Source organism: Bubalus kerabau, chromosome 2 (assembly GCF_029407905.1).
Source record: "Bubalus kerabau isolate K-KA32 ecotype Philippines breed swamp buffalo chromosome 2, PCC_UOA_SB_1v2, whole genome shotgun sequence".
Taxonomy (NCBI): domain Eukaryota; kingdom Metazoa; phylum Chordata; class Mammalia; order Artiodactyla; family Bovidae; genus Bubalus; species Bubalus kerabau.
In genome coordinates this window covers 34489911-34509262 of record NC_073625.1, presented here as the reverse complement: position 1 = coordinate 34509262, position 19352 = coordinate 34489911, and the positions used below count along the sequence as shown (strand labels likewise).

Here is a 19352-nt window from a genome sequence, read left to right as displayed (position 1 = left end):
TCTATTTCTATATTAAATGTAGTTATATGTATATCTGTGTGTATGTGTGTGTGTATAACAGAAAAAGTGTTAATAGACCCAACTGTACATATAGCTTATGCAAAGCAATGAGAAAATGTCCAACAACTCATTAGAAAAATGGTCAGAGAAATAGGGTATGGGGTAACACGTTTAAAAAAGAAAAAGAGTCACATCATTTAAAAGATTGAACCTCAAGAATATTAAGTAAATGGAGAAGGAAATGGCAACCCGCTCCAGTATTCTTGCCTGGAGAATCCCAGGGACGGGGGAGCCTGGTGGGCTGCTGTCTATGGGGTCACACAGAGTCGGACACGACTGAAGCGACTTAGCAGCAGCAGAATGCAAAAGTGTAAATGAAACTAAGTAAAAACCCAACAGTGTAAAACCCTGGTTTGGATTCCAGTGAGACCACAAATGAATGGAATGATTAGGGCAAGTCATGTAAGTACTCTTGCCTTCAATTACCCATGCACCTTCCAGCAACAAAGAATCTTCAAGGCAGTTGAAAATTAAGTTTCTGGTCTCTATTTTAGGAGAATAGTTATTTGGCTCTTAGTTCTGCTCCGGTAATTCTGTGACTCATTCAAGGGTTAAATCTTGGAAACTTCCAGTCCAAGGAGTAGTTGAAAAGCAACTGTTGCTAGGTGTATTCTGGTAGATGATTTTTTTCCCTCCATAGGTAACTGAATCCTTCATCACCTGTGATCATTTCTCTGCTTCAACTCACTTTTTTCTGCCTGTTTCAATGTCTGGGCTAGATTGGTACTCCCTTCTTCCTCTTCTATGTTCCTTTCAGTCAACTATCAGCTGTTAACCTCTTCCCTCTGAGATGTTCATAGTAGAAATAAATGCATTTAAAAATACAAAAAAAAAAAAAAAGAATATTAAGTAAAAATATACAGGGGTTAGTAATTATGTAATAGATAAGGTAGCATTTACTGTCTTTAAGTAGAGTAGGAAGATTGACTTTTGAAATACTTTATCCTAATTGGAAATGTGCATATATTTTGTCATATCAATTCTAATACTTGAATTTGAAATGAGTAAATATTGAACCAGTGTTCAAAGACACTAAGATGTTCATTTCAGTGCTATGTTGAATACTACTTCTAATTTTAGTATCATTATGTGATGGAATATACATACTAAAAACAATCATGAGGATATTGAAATGTATTATGTAGATCAAACTTTATTGATATGAATGTTGGTTATGCTATATTTTATAGTGTGAAAAGCCACATCATAAAATAGAATACCTATGGTTTTTAAAGTAAGGTTATTATGATTACGTATGATAGGTAAGGGAATATATCTGGAAAATTATCAAAGTATAAATCTGGGTAATGAGGGGAGGGAATTCCTTTATTCAAAATATAAATCAGGGTGAGATGTGTGAGGGAGAAAGACCAGATTACATAGTGTGATGAAATCCCAGAGAGGAATATTTGAGCATATATTAAAGGAACTGAGGGACTAAGACTTGAAGAAGGGAGTAGAGAGGACTGTGGTAAGAGAGTCCTTGAAAAGCAAGAAGGAAGTGCAAAGACCATGTGGTGGAGACATGCTTGTTTGGCTTAGGGGCCTATTGCAATAACCCAGGCAGAAGATAATGGTGGCATGTACCGCACTGATAATTTTGGAAGCGATGAAAATTGACAGGATTCTGGAAATACTGTGAATGTAGTTCCAGATGGATCGCTGGGTAATAGAATGTCAAGGGTGAAAGACAGACAAGAGGAAGAAAGTTTCAGAGTGGGGCTGTATTCCTAAATTTATTTAATTTAAATGTATTTAAATTTATATTCAAATGGCCATCCATGGCTACTGTTAACCATATTGGACAGTGTGCAGCTCCAGGCAATGAGGACGTCAAGGGGACAGAAAAATCGAAGACTGAAGTATTATTGGTTACCCCAAGTTAAGCCCTTAGACGTGGAGATGGACGAAACAGCACAGGGGACAGAAGCAGTGAGGTGGCAGAATCTGAGAGGGAGCCTGGCTCCTTATCCGTCAAGTGGAGAAATCGTTTCAGGATGAATTCAGGAGGGGCTGGTCCACTGGGTCTAGTTCTGGTGCGCAAATGGGTCAGACCACGGCTCGGACGTGACTGCTGATGTATCAGTGAGGATGGGACTTCCTGAGACTTCACCTTGACAGGTCTCTTGAGCTGGTTGTTTTGGGGAAGAGAAAAGCCAGTCTTTCTTTTGTGTGTGTTTCTCCCTTCCATTCCCTAATTACATTGCAAAGCCTTTGATCAATTTTTTTTTCTGCCTTTGGTATCTTTTGTATGAATAATTGCCTGATGCTCTGCGGTTTTATTTTAACTATTTTAAAGGGTTAGAAATACAAATATTTTAAATAAAATTTATATATTTATAAATATATATACAATGCATTTTATAAAATATTTATAAATATATCAAAACATATTTAAATATTTTTATAAAAGATGTATTTATAAACATATAATATGTATTTTATACAATACTTATATATTTATAAATATATAAAATATATTGTTAAAAAGTTTATATTTCTAACCCTTTAAAATAGTAAAAAAAATCCCCACTGGATTAGGTAATTATTCATACAAAAGATACCAAAAGCTTCTCCAGGGCAGAATACTAGAGTGAGTAGCCATTCCATTCTCCAAGGGATCTTCCTAACCCAGGGAACAAAGCAAGGAACCAAGGTCTCCCGCATTGCAGGTGGATATTTTGCCAGCTGAGACACTAGGGAAACAGAAATATAAATATTTTAATTTTAGTTATAATTTATCCTTATAACTGTCCCATTATTAGCTAATAAATACATTAGTTTAAAAGATGATTGAAAAATAAAATACATTTTTTCTGATTATTAATTAATAAATACACTAGTTTACAAGATGACCAAAAATAAATACAATATTTAAAAGATGATCAAAAACACGTGGTTCAAAACTAACAGAATTATTTAAATGATAAAATGGAAGAAAACTAAGATTCTTATTGGTTGATTAGGAATACTTTCAGCAGGGATCCATGATTTTAAAAGGGGGTTAGTCAAGTGCTCAAAATATAATACTAATGTTACCTCCACAATTAAAAATAATGATTGGCCAGTAATGTCTAATGAACTCCTTATTGCCAAGTGCAAATTGCAAGTCACTCCATTGTGTCTGAATCTGCAACCCCATGGACTATACAGCCCATGGATTTCTCCAGGCCAGAATACTGGAGTGGGTAGCCTTTGCCTTCTCCAGGGGATCTTCCCAACCCAGGGATAGAACCCACATCTCTGGCATTGCAGATGGATTCTTTACCAGCTGAGCCACAAGGGAATCCCACTTATTGCCAAAATCAGACTTAAATTGAAGAAAGTAGGGAAAACCATTAGACTGTTCAGGTATGATCTAAATCTAATCCTTTACGATTATACAGTGGAAGTGACAACAGATTCACGGGATTAGATATGATAGAGTGCCTGAAGAACTATGGATGGAGGTTTGTGACATTATACAGGAGGCAGGGATCAAGATCACCCCCAAGAAAAAGAAATGCAAAAAGGCAAAATGGTTGTCTGAGGAGGCCTTACAAATACCTGAGAAAAGAAGAGAATCAAAAGGCAAAAGAGAAAAGGAAAGATATCTGAATGCAGAGTTCCAAAGAATAGCAAGGAGAGATAAGAAAGCCTTCCTCTGTGATCAATGCAAAGAAATAGAGGAAAGCAATAGAATGGGAAAGACTGGAGATCTCTTCAAGAAAATTAGAGAGACCAAGGGAACATTTCATGCAAAGATGGGCACAAGAAGAACAGAAATGGTATGGTCCTATCAGAAGCAGAAGATATTAAGAAGAGGTGGCAAGAATATACAGAAGAACTAAACAAACAAACAAAAAACTTAATGACCCAGAAAACCATGATAGTGTGATCACTCACCTAGAGCCAGACATCCTGGAATGTGAAGTCAAGTGGGCCTTAGGAAGCAATCACTATGAACAAAGCTAGTGGAGGTGGTGGAATTCCAGATGAGCTACTTCAAATCCTAACAGATGATGCTGTGAAAGTGCTGCACTCAATATACCAGCAAAGATGGAAAACTCAGCAGTGGTCACAGGACTGGAACAAGTCAGTTTTCATTCCAATCCTAAAGAAGGGCAATGCCAAATAATGTTCAAACTACCACAAAATTGCACTCGTCTCACATGCTAGCAAAGTAATGCTCAAAATTCTTCAAGCCAGGCATCACCAGTATGTGAACCAAGACAAGCTGGATTTAGAAAAGGCAGAGGAACTAGAGATCAAATTGCCAACATCTGTTGGATCATAGAAAAAGCAAAAGAATTCCAGAAAAACATGTACTTCTGCTTTATTGACTACACCAAAGCCTTTGACTGTGTGGATCACAAACAAACTGTGGAAAATACTTAAAGAGTTGGAACTACCACAGCACTTGACCTGCCTCTTGAGAAATCTGTATGCAGGTCAGGAAGCAACAGTTAGAACTGGATATGGAACAATAGACTGGTTTCAAATTGGGAAAGGAGTACATCAAGGCTGTATATTGTCACCCTGCCTGTTTAACTTATATGCAGAGTACATGATGGAAAATGCCAGGTTGGAGAAGCACAAGCTGGAATCAAGATTGCCAGGGGAAATATCCATAACCTCAGATATGCAGATGACCCCACCATTATGGCAGAAAGTGAAGGAGAACTAAAGAGCCTCTTGATGAAAATGAAAGGGGAGAGTGAAAAAGTTGGCTTAGAACTCAACATTCAGAAAATTTAGATCATGGCATCTGGTCCCATCACTTCATGGCAAATAGATGGGGAAACAATGGAAACAGTGAGAGACTTTATTTTTGGGGGGCTCCAAAATCACTGCAGATGGTGACTGCAGCCATGAAATTAAAAGACGCTTACTCCTTGGAATGAAACTTATGACCAACCTGCTGCTGCTAAGTCACTTCAGTCATGTCTGACTCTGTGTGACCCCATAGACAGCAGCCCACCAGGCTTCCCCGTCCCTGGGATTCTCCAGGCAAGAACACTGGAGTGGATTGCCATTTCCTTCTCCAATGCGTAAAAGTGAAAAGTGAAAGTGAAGTCGCTCAGTCATGTCCGACTCTTAGCGACCCCATGGACTGCAGCCCACCAGGCTGCTCCGTCCATGGGATTTTCCAGTCAAGAGTACTGGAGTGGGGTGCTATTGCCTTCTCCAGACAGCATATTAAAAAGCAGAGACATTAGTTTGCTAACAAAGTCTGTCTACTCAAAGCTATGTTTTTTTTAGTAGTCATGTATGGATGTGAGAGTTGGACTATAAAGAAAGCTAAGCACTGAAGAATTAATGCTTTTGAACTGTGGTGTTGGAGATGACTCTTGAGAGTCCCTTGGACTGCAAGGAGATCCAACCAGTCTATGCTAAAGTATATCAATCCTGAATATTCATTGGAAGGACTGATGCTGAAGCTGAAACGCCAATACTGTGGCCACCTGATGCAAAGAACTGACTCATTGGAAAAGTCCCTGATGCTGGGAAAGCTTGAAGGTGGGAGGAGAAGGGGACAACAGAGCATGAAATGGTTGGATGGCATCACCGACTTGATGGAGATGCGTTTGAGTAGGCTCCGGGAGTTGGTGATGGACAGGGAAGCCTGGCGTGCTGCAGTCCATGTGGTTGCAAAGAGTCGGACAGGACTGAGTGACTGAACTGAACTGAACTGAGTAATGTCTAATTACTTATAAAACCAATGATTATTCTAACTAAGGAAATAGCTTTCGCTAATTGTGTGAAAGTGTTTTTAGGCTGAAAGATATGATAATGTCTATGATTATTCAACTAAAGAAAATAGCACTAATTTTGTATACTTCAAGTAAAAGGTAAAACAGTGAATATGAGTATTGCATTGTATAATTAAATTAAGTGATTAAATAAATATTATGTTCAAATTTCATATTTTAATGTGTTTTAACTGTTTTTTTTTACATTTTAATATGAAGACTCTTTAATTAAAATGTAAAAAAATACATAACCTGAATGAAAATATGTCTGACAAATAAGTATATCACTGAGTGAAAATGGAATAAGTATTTTTGTTTCTTTATGAAACTCCTGAAAAAATTAGGTAAGACTTTAATGAGCAAGTACAATTTACAAAGTTCACTACAGAATGTAAAAAAGTTAAACACTGCATGAACTAATGCTTATAAACTTTTACCTTCAAGCAACTTTTTATTTGGGGGCAACTGGTTGAAGTCACTAAATTTTTATGAAAAGTATTAAAAACATTATCCACCCAAGACTTCTGGCTTATTTGGCAGCAAATGCAATAGAGATGATGTAAAAATACATGAAAATTGAAAATATACCCAAACTTTCCAAAATCACAGTTTACTCTTTTCTTACTCAATCCCATTGACTGTGCAAACAAGTGAAAGAATACAAACATTCAAAATCATAAACCTACTACACAGAAATTTACTGTTTCCTCAGGTGATTCTACAGTTTTCAAGTAAACACCTCTGGCTATAATTTGTGAAACTACTAACAGAAAATAACTCATCTTCAATCAATTCAACATTTTGACAACTTTATTATCACTTTGGACCAACGTGCATTAAGCTTTTATCCTCTGTTCTCAATCTTGTCAGAGCTGTATCTTTCCAGGCTGATTCTTGAAAACAAATTGTTCATTGTTATTTGGATTATTAAATTGTCCAAAGGTTTCCCTCCTATATACAAATGCTTTTTTTTTTAAACCAATTACTGACCTAAAAATATTAGATGAAATCCTCAATACTAAAACCACCATTCACCATAGATTTAAAAAAAAAAAGAAAAACTTACATAAGTCATGATTAACTTTGAAACTTCTTAATGACATATTTCTTGAAGTGGGTTATTTCTTGAGGTTATAATTTGTGCACTCCTCCAATTTTTCAGCCAATTGCTTGATTTTGCCCTGAAGAAAGAGGCAAATATTTTTACAATTCTCTTGCTATAGCATCTGAAATTTGTCAGCAAATCTCTACACCATTGATTGACATACTGAGTTTTGTGAAAGCTAAGAGTATGCGAAAGAAACATTGTGAAATTGTAAAGTAAACATATATATAATCAGAAACTATAACCACAAAGAGCTAACAAAGTTCCTTTGTGTAAAATTAGCTGTAATTAATGATCTTGTAAAGTATATTCTGTATAGATTTTTTTAATGTGAAATAATGATGTGAAGACAATGTATATAGGATGAGTTATTTAACATTTTCAGAATTCAATCCATACCAGCCTATCCATGTTTTTTCCATATAGAGACACAGTATATATCGTTAACTTAGTTTACTTTCAGTGATAAAAAATCCGATATCTTACAAATATTTCTTGTCCAGGCCTGCATTTATATGATGTGGATTAGTGTGGTGCTGATTAGAGACTCGGTTTTAACACTAATGACATAGTCATTGGAAAAGACCCTGTTGCTGGGAAAGATTGGCAGCAAAAGGAGAAGGGGACAGCAAAGGATGAGATGGTTAGATGGCATCACCGACTCAATGGACATGAATTTGAGCAAACTCCAGGAGATAAGGAAGGACACAGGAGACACAAAGCGTCAGACATAACTGAGCAACTGCATGACAACAACAGTTTAGGATTAGATAGAATTATCTTATGTAACTATTGACTTAAACTGCTCAATGCAGAAGCAGTTTTATAAGTGTAAATTTTGTTGTAAATGTTCCTTAACATTCACTCTTGAAAAATCAAGAGGTCTTTATTTTATATATATATATATATATATGCACACACATATATATGTATATGCATACATGTGTATATATTCCCTCATGTATATGGAAATTTCAAAAATATTGCATATATTTGAACCATATTCTCAGAGTCAAATAAATATTTCCTTTTTATTTCCCATGTGTATTCTATAATGATTTAACTCAGGCATTTAATATTTTAGCATGTTAATATTCATATCCTTATTGTTTAATTTCATGCAAATATGATACTTAAGAGGATTCAATTCTTATCAAACTTTTTCAGTATATTTTCTTAGTATTTAAAATTGTATCATATATCTATACTTTTTTAATATCTATAAAATTGAAGTCTTGGCTGTAGTGTATTCTGTATCATGACAGTCCTTACTCAGTTGTTTAAAACAACTTGTAATTTTCTGTCGTAAATAGTTTAGTCACAAAATAGCATAAATTCTTGAAAAGAATGTAGGATTAACATCATGAAAGTGGTTTGACTTTTTACTAGCAAATAAGTGATTTAAGAAAATAACAATATTTCTTAGCTTTGTTTTCCTAACATGTAATGTGAGGATGATAGTGATATTCCTTGTCTCATATATGAGTGAAGAATTGATATATAGTATTTACATATATTGAGCAATTACTGTCAGTTACTATTCTTTTGTATTATTGTTATACACATTTGTATGTTCATTTGTAGCCAAATATCTATATCTAGCTCCAATTGTGGATTCAGTGTGTGAGAGTGAGGCAGACACTTTGCAAGGAAACAATGAGTGTGGGGTTTTAGGGGTAAATGGACAGTACTGTTCTCTGCATACTGAATCCCAAATTGGAAGTCAGAATGCACTGTTCATCTCTGACCATTATTTGTATTTTCAGTGATGGCTTGGTTCCCAGGCATGTTTACCAAAATATAATAAAGCCAAAATATAGATACCTTAGTTAAATATTCTGGGAATTTAAATACCATTGAGAATATTGTTACAGCAGATTTTATACTATACCCAAATATGTCCTGGAAATCTGACCTCTTTCTTATATGTGAATTTCCTGTACTATAATATAGAACCTTCTAATTTTAAAATTCTCTGGCCAAAAAAAACAAACAAAAAAACCAACCAAACAAAAAAACCCCCCAGAAACCTCTTTTGTTCCACAAATTACAGATTTATTAATGTCTGAATACTAACTTTAGAAAATTTAACACAGAAAAATATCACTGGGGCACATTAAGACCTACTTATCTATATGGGTCTGTAAAGAAAAGAAACTGAAATAAACAACTAACAAGTAATATAAAATGTTGGCCAATCTAGTCAAGTTCCTTTTAAGTAATTTGTTTGAATAAATCAAATGGAGAAAGCTTGGCAATATCAGCCTGGTGACAAACAATAGCTAATTTCTTCAATTAATCATCTTGATGATTATTTGTGCAAAAACCTTGGTTGAGTAACAGCTGCAGAAAGCAATGAAAGATATATAAGTTTTGAGCTCAAATGTTTGGTTTATAAATAATGTCATTCAGAACCTACTATGTTTTGTCTTTGTTTTGTTTTATTTTTTTGGTCATAAAAACAGATCTTCTAAATATGGCATATGTGTGAAGTTTACATACTATTCTTTCTCAACCCATGAAATTTTAAGAGTCCTTTTGGTTCTGGGTGGCATAGGCATTCAGGAGGCAATTGACTTCTATTGTCAACCATTCCTGTGGGGCAGAAAGATGTCCACCAAGAATAGAAGAGAAGGCTGAGTATGAGAGTCCTTGTTAAGAGCAAAAGAGACCTGACTTTCACTGATTGCTTTCCATAAGCTAAAAGAAAGCCAGTGCACAAGGTCCCCAAGCCAGAGCATGGGTGAGAGTGAGTAGAGGCATGAATGGGACCGGAATGTTGAATGGAAGGATCACCATCTCCTTCTCCCCATCCTTTTAGTGTTTGCGTCAAGCTTATAGTTCTGTATTCTCCAGCAGGTCACCAGCTCATTATAAGGTTATTGTCTTAACTAGAAAATTAATATCTGATACTGAAAAAAAATTAGTGCAGTGATTTTATATGAAATTCCTCTGTTGGGTCATGGCAATAAATATTGCTACCAGTATCCTACTCCAAGCTTACAAAACAATCAAAAATCACTTCCAAGTAGGACTGATATATCAGGATGAAAAATTTTTTCAAAATTGGTCAGGGATTGACTGTAATTTTGCCAATGTTTGGGTAATAATGGTTTCCTCTTTCTAACAACCCTCATTAATGTTTCTCATAGCACTGTTGTTGGTTTCCAGTAATCATGACAATGAATCCTTGAGCAGCTTCAACTTAATTATTCACCCACCTAGAATTTCTACATTTGTATGAGCATAGTATACCAAACTTAATGGAAACTGAACCATAATACCCTGAAAGGTAGCACATACCTTCTCAGTCATCAGTCAAGAAGGATTTCCCCACAGACTTCCTGGTTAGCTATTGTATATTGCACAATATTCATCAAATCTTATAAGGGAGGGACCAGTGGTCATCACTGTCAGATCGAATGCAGGAAATGTTCATCTGGTCAGTGGTTCAGCAAATATTTCTTGAGCGACTTTATGACTTAAAGGATTGACTGCATGATGCAGTATATACTATACTGGTCGTATAGAGGAGTAAGCAAAATGAGAAGGTGGGCTCAATCAACAACACAAATATAATAACATTTTTGACACAATGTATTAAAGACATTCAGTGGCAATTACAGACATTTGTACACACACACATACACATGTACTATTTCAGTCACTGAATAGTCCTTTTTAGCAATTGAAAAAAGATCATCATATCTGTACATAGAAACCTCATGCTCACAACATAAGCAAGAGTAGTTAAGTTGCTTAAGTGAACAGGTGAAAAACATCTATCTTAAGTGATGCAAGACAATGTAAAAAAGAGTTCTGACAATTCAGAGTCCCATAAGTGTTAAAGCAAAATATTATCTCTAAAATGTGAGAGCATAATGAAGAAATCAAAGTAACAGATTATAATGGAACAGAAGGAAATGAAGATCAAGCAGTCAGACTCTAGGGGGAAATACTGAAAGCATAAAGAAATGTACCCCCAAAATTCTAAAATGAAACCAAAATAAATACATTTTTCAGTTGCAAAAATTGACTGGGACATGATTACTTTTTGAAATATTTTTCAAAAAATAAAATAGGATAAGTATAAATATAGATGTTACTAGAAAGGATATGAGAGATTAAAGGGAAGTAACAGAGAGCTAATGCATACATAATGGGATTCATAGACAGAAAAGTGAACAGATAAAAAGGAAATTTGCAGTTATAATTGAAAATACTTCTGAATAAAATTCTTGAATCTACAATCAATTCTTTGTCTTGGAATTTTATGTAGAATTATTACCAGTATATAAAATTATCTTTTGAAATTCCTTAATAGCAAGGATTCACAATTACACAACCAGGAATGGAAAAAATAAATAATGTACCAGAAGCAAAGGAGGTATTAAAAATCAGTCTGGATATACTAACCAGTCAGAAAGGTGGTTGTTTCCCAACAGTTAAAGCTACTGTTGACTGACATCAGTAATGCATTTGGTGCTAGAGATTTTTAGTGGAGGAGGTGGGGAGACGCAGGTCTTTTATCACATTATTTATTCTTTAAGCTGCCTCCCCTTACAGTGAGGGAGATTGTAAGCGTCACATTAGGGGACTTCTGCTATTACTCCCTGTGACAAACAGGAATCCATGAAATTCTAATTTTGGGAGGTGCAGGCAAGGGTGTTAATGCATTTGTTTTTAAAATGTTTTTTTTTTGTTTTTTTGTCGTTTTTTTTTTTAATTAAGCAATGGTATCTTGAAACCTAGCAGTTTTCATTACTAGATATTAAGTATATTTCCATGAAGACAGCTTAAAACATATCAGTAGCCTTAAATAGCCTTTGCATTGTCAGTCCTATCCATTTGGTTTGATTTTTTTTTTTTCACTTCACTTAATTTTTTTTTCTTTTTAAAAAATTTTTTATTTATTTTTTAAATATAAATTTATTTATTTTAATTGGAGGTTAATTACTTTACAGTATTGTATTGGTTTTGCCATACATCAACATGAATCTGCCACAGGTATACATGTGTTCCCCATCCTGAACCCCCCTCCCTCCTCCCTCCCTGTACATCCCTCTGGGTCGTCTCAGTGCACCAGCCCCAAGCATCCAGTATCATGCATCAAACCTGGACTGGCAATTCATTTCATATATGATATTATATATGTTTCAGTGCCGTTCTCCCAAATCATCCCACCCTCTCCCTCTTCCACAGAGTCCAAAAGACTCTTCTATACATCTTTGTCTCTTTTGCTGTCTCACATACAGGGTTATCATTACCATCTTTCTAAATTCCATATATATATGCATTAGTATACTGTATTGGTGTTTTTCTTTCTGGCTTACTTCACTCTGTATAATAGGCTCCACTTTCATCCACCTCATTAGAACTGATTCAAATGAATTCTTTTTAATGGCTGAGTAATACTCCATTGTGTATAAGTACCACAGCTTTCTTATGCATTCATCTGCTGATGGACATCTAGGTTGCTTCCATGTCCTGGCTATTATAAACAGTGCTGCGATGAACATTGGGGTACACGTGTCTCTTTCCCTTCTGGTTTCCTCAGTGTGTATGCCCAGCAGTGGGATTGCTGGATCATAAGGCAGGTCTATTTCCAGTTTTTTAAGGAATCTCCACACTGTTCTCCACAGTGGCTGTACTACTTTGCATTCCCACCAATAGTGTAAGAGGGTTCCCTTTTCTCCACACCCTCTCCAGCATTTATTGCTTGTAGACTTTTGGATCGCAGCCATTCTGACTGGTGTGAAATGGTACCTCATAGTGGTTTTGATTTGCATTTCTCTGATAATGAGTGATGTTGAGCATCTTTTCATGTGTTTGTTAGCCATCTGTATGTCTTCTTTGGAGAAATATCTATTTAGTTCTTTGGCCCATTTTTTGATTGGGTCATTTATTTTTCTGGAGTTGAGCTGTAGGAGTTGCTTGTATATTTTTGAGATTAGTTGTTTGTCAGTTGCTTCATTTGCTATTATCTTCTCCCATTCTGAAGGCTGTCTTTTCATCTTGCTTATAGTTTCCTTTGTTGTGCAGAAGCTTTTAAGTTTAATTAGGTCCCATTTGTTTATTTTTGCTTTTATTTCCAATATTCTGGGAGGTGGGTCATAGAGGATCCTGCTGTGATGTATGTAGGAGAGTGTTTTGCCTATGTTCTCCTCTAGGAGTTTTATAGTTTCTGGTCTTACGTTTAGATCTTTAATCCATTTTGAGTTTATTTTTGTGTATGGTGTTAGAAAGTGTTCTAGTTTCATTCTTGTACAAGTGGTTGACCAGTTTTCTCAGCATCACTTGTTAAAGAGATTGTCTTTAACCCATTGTATATTCTTGCCTCCTTTGTCAAAGATAAGGTGTCCATATGTGCGTGGATTTATCTCTGGGCTTTCTATTTTGTTCCGTTGATCTATATTTTTGTCTTTGTGCCAGTACCATACTGTCTTGATAACTGTGGCTTTGTAGTAGAGCCTGAAGTCAGGTAGGTTGATTCCTCCAGTTCCATTCTTCTTTCTCAAGATCGCTTTGGCTATTCGAGGTTTTTTGTTTTTCCATACAAATTGTGAAATTATTTGTTCTAGCTCTGTGAAGAATGCTGTTGGTAGCTTGATAGGGATTGCATTGAATCTATAGATTGCTTTGGGTAGTATACTCATTTTCACTATATTGATTCTTCCAATCCATGAACATGGTATATTTCTCCATCTGTTAGTGTCCTCTTTGATTTCTTTCACCAGTGTTTTATAGTTTTCTATATATAGGTCTTTAGATTCTTTAGGTAGATATATTCCTAAGTATTTTATTCTTTCCGTTGCAATGGTGAATGGAATTGTTTCCTTAATTTCTCTTAGTGGGCGAGTAAAAGAAGTACTACTGGGCATGAATTAATGCACATCTTAATATATGTTTGGTGGGCCTGATGATTTTTTGTATCATGTATAAATTACATTTAAAAAATTCTTAATGATATGTTTGCACAGTCTTCAGAAACTTATTATGTTCAGGAAAATATTCTACCATTTTCTTGTTGTTTTACACTGAAATTGTGTCAGTGTATTTAATAGTAAGACAGTTTGATTTTTTTTATTTTTCAGACTTGAATGAAGTGGTAATGTAAATTAGAGAAAGGAGATAAAAATAACCTCTGGATATTCCTCTTGTGTGAGATTTATTCTGGATGAAGCATTAGGATCGTTACTGGAAGTGTATTACTGTAAGTATTTTCAAATGAAAGTAGAATGTTAATTTTTGGCCTTGATAATGTCGAGTTGGGTGCATGTTAACAAATTTAAGAGTAACATATATAGTGTGGGAGCAGTAATGGGGGAATACTCCAGACTGCAGAAACACTGGTGACGAGAGCATAGTAACCTGGAAAGAAAAAAATAATCCTGGATATAGAAGAACTTAATTATAGAATGCATATTTGATGAAAACAAAAGTAAAGTAAGGGGCAATATGATCATTTTTTCTTACTTTGTCTTGGTGATCTTTGTCAGAATACATTTAGTAGTGTAAAAATTTTCTGACTAGAAAGTAAGGTATTCATAAAAATATACCGAGAAGAATGATCATGTTACTATGAATAATCAATACATTATTAGATACAGGTTAGAAAAATACAGAATGAAAAACTTTTATAAGGCAGGCTGCTTAAATTTGGAATGATATTTGTAAATTTATCAAACGATCAGTAATAATTGCACCAAGTTCAGTTATTAGAATGCTTAATCTGTAGCTAATTTAGTTATCAAAACCTCTTTATTCACAGCATGTGCAATTTAATTATGTAAAACTATTGTATTCATAAAGAAAAAAACAAACAGCAACAACAGCAAAAAAAAAAAACAACAAAAAAAACCTTTGTAAAAGCCTTGTAAACTGACCTGAGGGCTTGATTTGGTCATATAACTGAAGAAATACATTTTCCACATAATATTTCACAGCACTCTGCTGTAATTCACGGGTAAGTGCTATTATGATTGGTAAAGAGGTGGAAATGATAGCCATTTGCTGGTGGAATAAAGGTGGCAGGTTATTACTCTTAGGTGGCAATGTCTCTGATGGCCCTGTGAATTACACAGCAAAACATAACCTCTGGGGGAAATTCAGGATGATTGCATTTAATAGTAAAACCCCCAGACAACTAGGGTTTCTTTAGCTTTTGGAATTATATGCAGCTATCTCACATGGTACTCAGAACTCATGAGTAGGAGTTTCTGACAGGTCAGGTCCATGCAAAACAGACAACTACAGATTTTGACACCCATAATTCAGGTTACAAAGAGGGTACAGCAACCTACTCCAGTGTTCTTGCCTGGAGAATCCCATGCACAGAAGAGTCTGGCACACTACAGTCCATAGAATTGGCCACAGAGTCAGACACGACTAAAGTGCCTTAGCTTGCAATAATGTCTTGCCTGTGACAAGATACAAGTCTTGCATTGTGTTATTAATCAGAAAGTATATTCAGATGATGGAAGTTTTTTTTTAATATCCTGTAACATCTAATATTTTCTTCCTAAATCTGAGCCTAGAATTTGAGAAATTCTTTGTGAATGAAACAACTTGTATTTCATTAGTTTTTTTCCAGAATTACAGAGGTATTATTTCATATATGTGGTGATAACTTAGGTTTTCCACTTCAAAATGTGAACCTTTTATTTGTAGTATTATTTTACCTACCTCCAAGAATTGGGGCACCGGGACTAATTCATATTTTAAATGGGTAAGTAGAGGTTTTAAAATCAGTGTAAGACTTATTTTATTTAGCTGAGTCATAATTTTTATTCTCTCATCTCATAAAAGTTTGTATTCACAGTATAACTGAATAATGGGATTGATTTAAAGACAAATTACCACTCAAAGACAAAAATCAAATTTATTAAATGTGTGACTTGTTGAACTAAAGAAGGAATGTAAAGACAGTCATTTTTAATGTCTTCTATAATATAATTTGTCTAAGTTAGAATCATAGACAAGTTTTCATGAACATAAATATTCCTTTGAAATATAGAGACTACCTTGAATGAAGGTAAATTTATATTGTTGGTGACTAGTGACTGAAAGAAATTTGTAGGCTGCTTTAAAAGTATTAATCTTCCTTAAAAATAGCACAGGCCATTTATCAGAACCATGTTGTTAAATACAAATTTGCAGAAATAATATATATCATTTAAGAATAAGTGGTATTTGAAGCCATACAGTTTATTTAACAGACTTAAATTGCCTAAAATGATAGTCAGTCTATAAAATTTTCTTTGATCTAATCACTTTATTATTATTTTGCATGTCTATATGTATTTTATATCAATTTTTTATAACCTTGATTATAAGGATAAATATATAGAAGTTCATCTATACCAAGAAGACAACTTGGAAAAAGAAATTCTATTAAGCAAAACGTATTAAGCCCTCTAGTGGTATTAATATATAAAGTATTTCATTGTGATATTTGCTTAGTGAAAGCAGGTTTTTGGTGTTTATTTCTTCCTTAAGTACATGTATTTAACTTACCCTAGACATCATCTGTTTCCATGTTCCTGTTTGCTCTATTTGGCAGATAATTTGTGCCATACTTTAGGTATTTTTTCTAAAAATGAAAATCTTTACTTTAGGATTAAATGATAGACTTAATGTTGAAGAAATAAGTAGCCTACTAAGTGATAAACCATATGTTTTGAATCAGTTACCTTTGTCCTTTAGTCTAATGTTAAAAGATATTTGTATTGTTCCATACACATGATGATCATAATATTTTAAGAAAAACTATATTATTTATGAATTTAAGAAAGATTTCCATTTAAATAAACAAATATGAAGGATAAACTATAATTAACTCTTTAGTTCTTACTGAGATCTTTCATACTATTTAAGGTCCAAAGGATATGTTCTTATTCATACTTAGTGATGTTTCCAATTATGTTTTTTTTTTTCTTTTCAGATTATGGCTCTTATTATAGAAATTCTATACTTAGAAAGGAGCTTTAGTTGGCAGAGCTACAGAGTGTGTTTCAGTTATTAAGGAACACATTTTAATCTCATGCCAGCAGTATTTGCATTTCTTTCTTAAAGAAAATTTGAAGTATTAACATTTGACACATTGCTAGAGAAAACTGAGGAACATCATCAGTAGAACTGGAAACATAACATGGAAAAACCTAAGATGCAAAGATGAATCTCAGAGATGACCTATGTTCAGAGGTGAATTCCTTGATTCCCTATCTTTTCCTGTAACTTTATTTTAGATTCAAATGAGCCTAACAGTGTAACCACTAAATGTACTCTGGTAGAAAGTGCTATAGGAGGTTTTCGAAGATCTTCATCACTTCTCAGCTCCATACAGTGCCCTTTACTGTAAAATGAGAACAGTCATCGTCCTGTCTTACCAGTACTTCGGAGGCTGGAGACCATTCTTCTGGAAATGTGTGCATTGTCACTGCTCCTCACTGAAGAATTCATGCAGTTGGTGCACATGTGGTTGGTCTCCCTTGTACTCTACTTGTGAGAGCCTTGTTCTCAGAAGTGTCCAATCAAAACTGATTTAAAACAAAATGCTAAATCTGACTGATCTACTCTTTCATTCTCTAAGCCTATGGTGATGGAAAGATATGATACATTCTTATATCTTTAGCTTTCACTCTGAAATAAGTTCCTCTAGAAACTTGAAGAAGGAGAAGGCAATGGCACCCCACTCCAGTACTCTTGCCTGGAAAATCCCATGGATAGGGGAGCCTGGTAGGCTGCAGCCCATGGGGTCACGAAGAGTTGGACATGACTGAGTGACTTCACTTTCCCTTTTCACTTTCATGCATTGGAGAAGGAAATGGCGACCCACTCCAGTGTTCTTGACTGGAGGATCCCAGGGACGGGGGAGCCTGATGGGCTGCCGTCTGTGGGGTTGCACAGAGTCGGACACGACTGAAGCAACTTACCAGCAGTAGCAGCAGAAACTTGAAGAAGCTGATGTTTTATGCTTGTGTGACCAAAACACATGTATTTACACATCTGCTCTCAGGTTATCCTAATTTTTCCTCCAGTCATTTGTGTTTGGGGTGTCTCCATCATGTTTGATTTAGTGACATCACAGATACAAACTCCAAAAAAGGAACAAAGAAACAGGATATTCTGGAACTTGCACATTTCTGACTCAAACTTTGTCTCTAACTGTGCCCTCAAAGACTTTAGTACCCCTATAGAATAAGCTGTAACTGCATTACAAAATCTCTATGTCTGCTAATCTGAGAGTATCCTAGGTATAAACCATGGACACAAGGTTATATCCTCCTATAAAATGGAAATATCAAAATATTGTTCTGCTGAATACTCTCCCTTTGCAACCTCTTGGCATCATCCAGCTCTTTCTAAGTTCTTAAGGGATGAGCTGCATAGAGCAGAGCTGCCAGGTATCTGAACTGTCAGTGAAGACAGTAAGCCAAAGTGAAAGTAATAGTCAAGCCTTTAATCACTTGCTGTAAATATGTAAGCAAGAAACTCATTTGGAGAAATCCGTGTCTCTGCCAAAGATCCCAGCTAAGGAGGCTCCAAACTGGTTTGGAATGTGATGTGCGTAAGAACAAGGTTGTCCAGGGGGCCTGAAACTCCTTCCAGAGACCTCAGTGCACTGGCTGTGCCTGGTGAGGGGTGGGCAGGGGGCTTTCCCCTTTGAGGCCTGCCAGACAAAGCCTGTGGTCAGGCCTGAAAAAGCATACAGTATGCAGAGGGTTTGGGTCTGAAGTGAAACCCCTCAATGGCTATCATCTTACTTGCTAAGTTTATTTAAGCATGGCCTCTGAACTCAGCTTGAGTTTAAATTAGGGAGTCAGATCCAATAAAATTGGTCTTTTATTTAGAATACTGTCTCAATAGCCTTATCCAATGAATTCCAACATAAAGAGGCTCTGACTCTGCTTGGTGTGAAATGTTAGTGATACTAAGATAAATCTCCCTCCTCAAGGAGTGCTTTTCCACTGGAGAGTTCAGAGAGAAAACATTATTTCTACAAACAGTATTGTAACAACTGCAGCATCTTAGTCTACACCAGCTTGCTCAAAGTGCGCTGCTTTACCCTCCCCGCTGCTCACTTACTTGTGTACTGTGGTCGTCTTCCAATCTGTGGATGTGAGAACGACGATTAAGTAAGGTTAAGAGAGGTTAAGTAAGCTGTCTGCTGGTAAGTGGTGAAGCTGAGTTCAGAGGCTACGTACTTAAGTCATTGCATTCCGCTTCTACTTGAAAGTATCCCAAGGCTTGAGATATGTGTAAAATGTTAGGGGAGAAGTGAAAAGAGGTACTTGTTTCCTGTGGGAAGTGGTCAAGTGAGAATAAATCAAGCAGAGAGCAAAACAGGAGAGGCTGAGAATGCAGACAAGGGCTGGCTGGAGCCCAAAGATGAACACTTGGAGGAGGCGAGACGAGACTGTCTCAGTACGCTGTGTTACACTGGGTGTTAGTGA

General features: G+C 35.5%; 1 long non-coding RNA gene across 2 annotated transcripts; it reads right to left on the bottom strand.

The window, feature by feature from the left end:
• Positions 1-1224: 1224 nt before the first annotated feature.
• On the bottom strand, positions 1225-19119 carry LOC129643205 (uncharacterized). Of its 2 annotated transcripts, none has more exons than XR_008710145.1 (4): positions 18985-19119; positions 6859-6973; positions 3946-4153; positions 1225-2191 (listed from the first exon to the last, which is right to left on the bottom strand). It is a non-coding gene; the product is annotated as an uncharacterized LOC129643205 (long non-coding RNA). The 2 variants fall into 2 exon arrangements; XR_008710146.1 differs by lacking the exon at positions 1225-2191 and adding an exon at positions 2204-2756.
• Between the last annotated feature and the right edge of the window lie 233 nt (positions 19120-19352).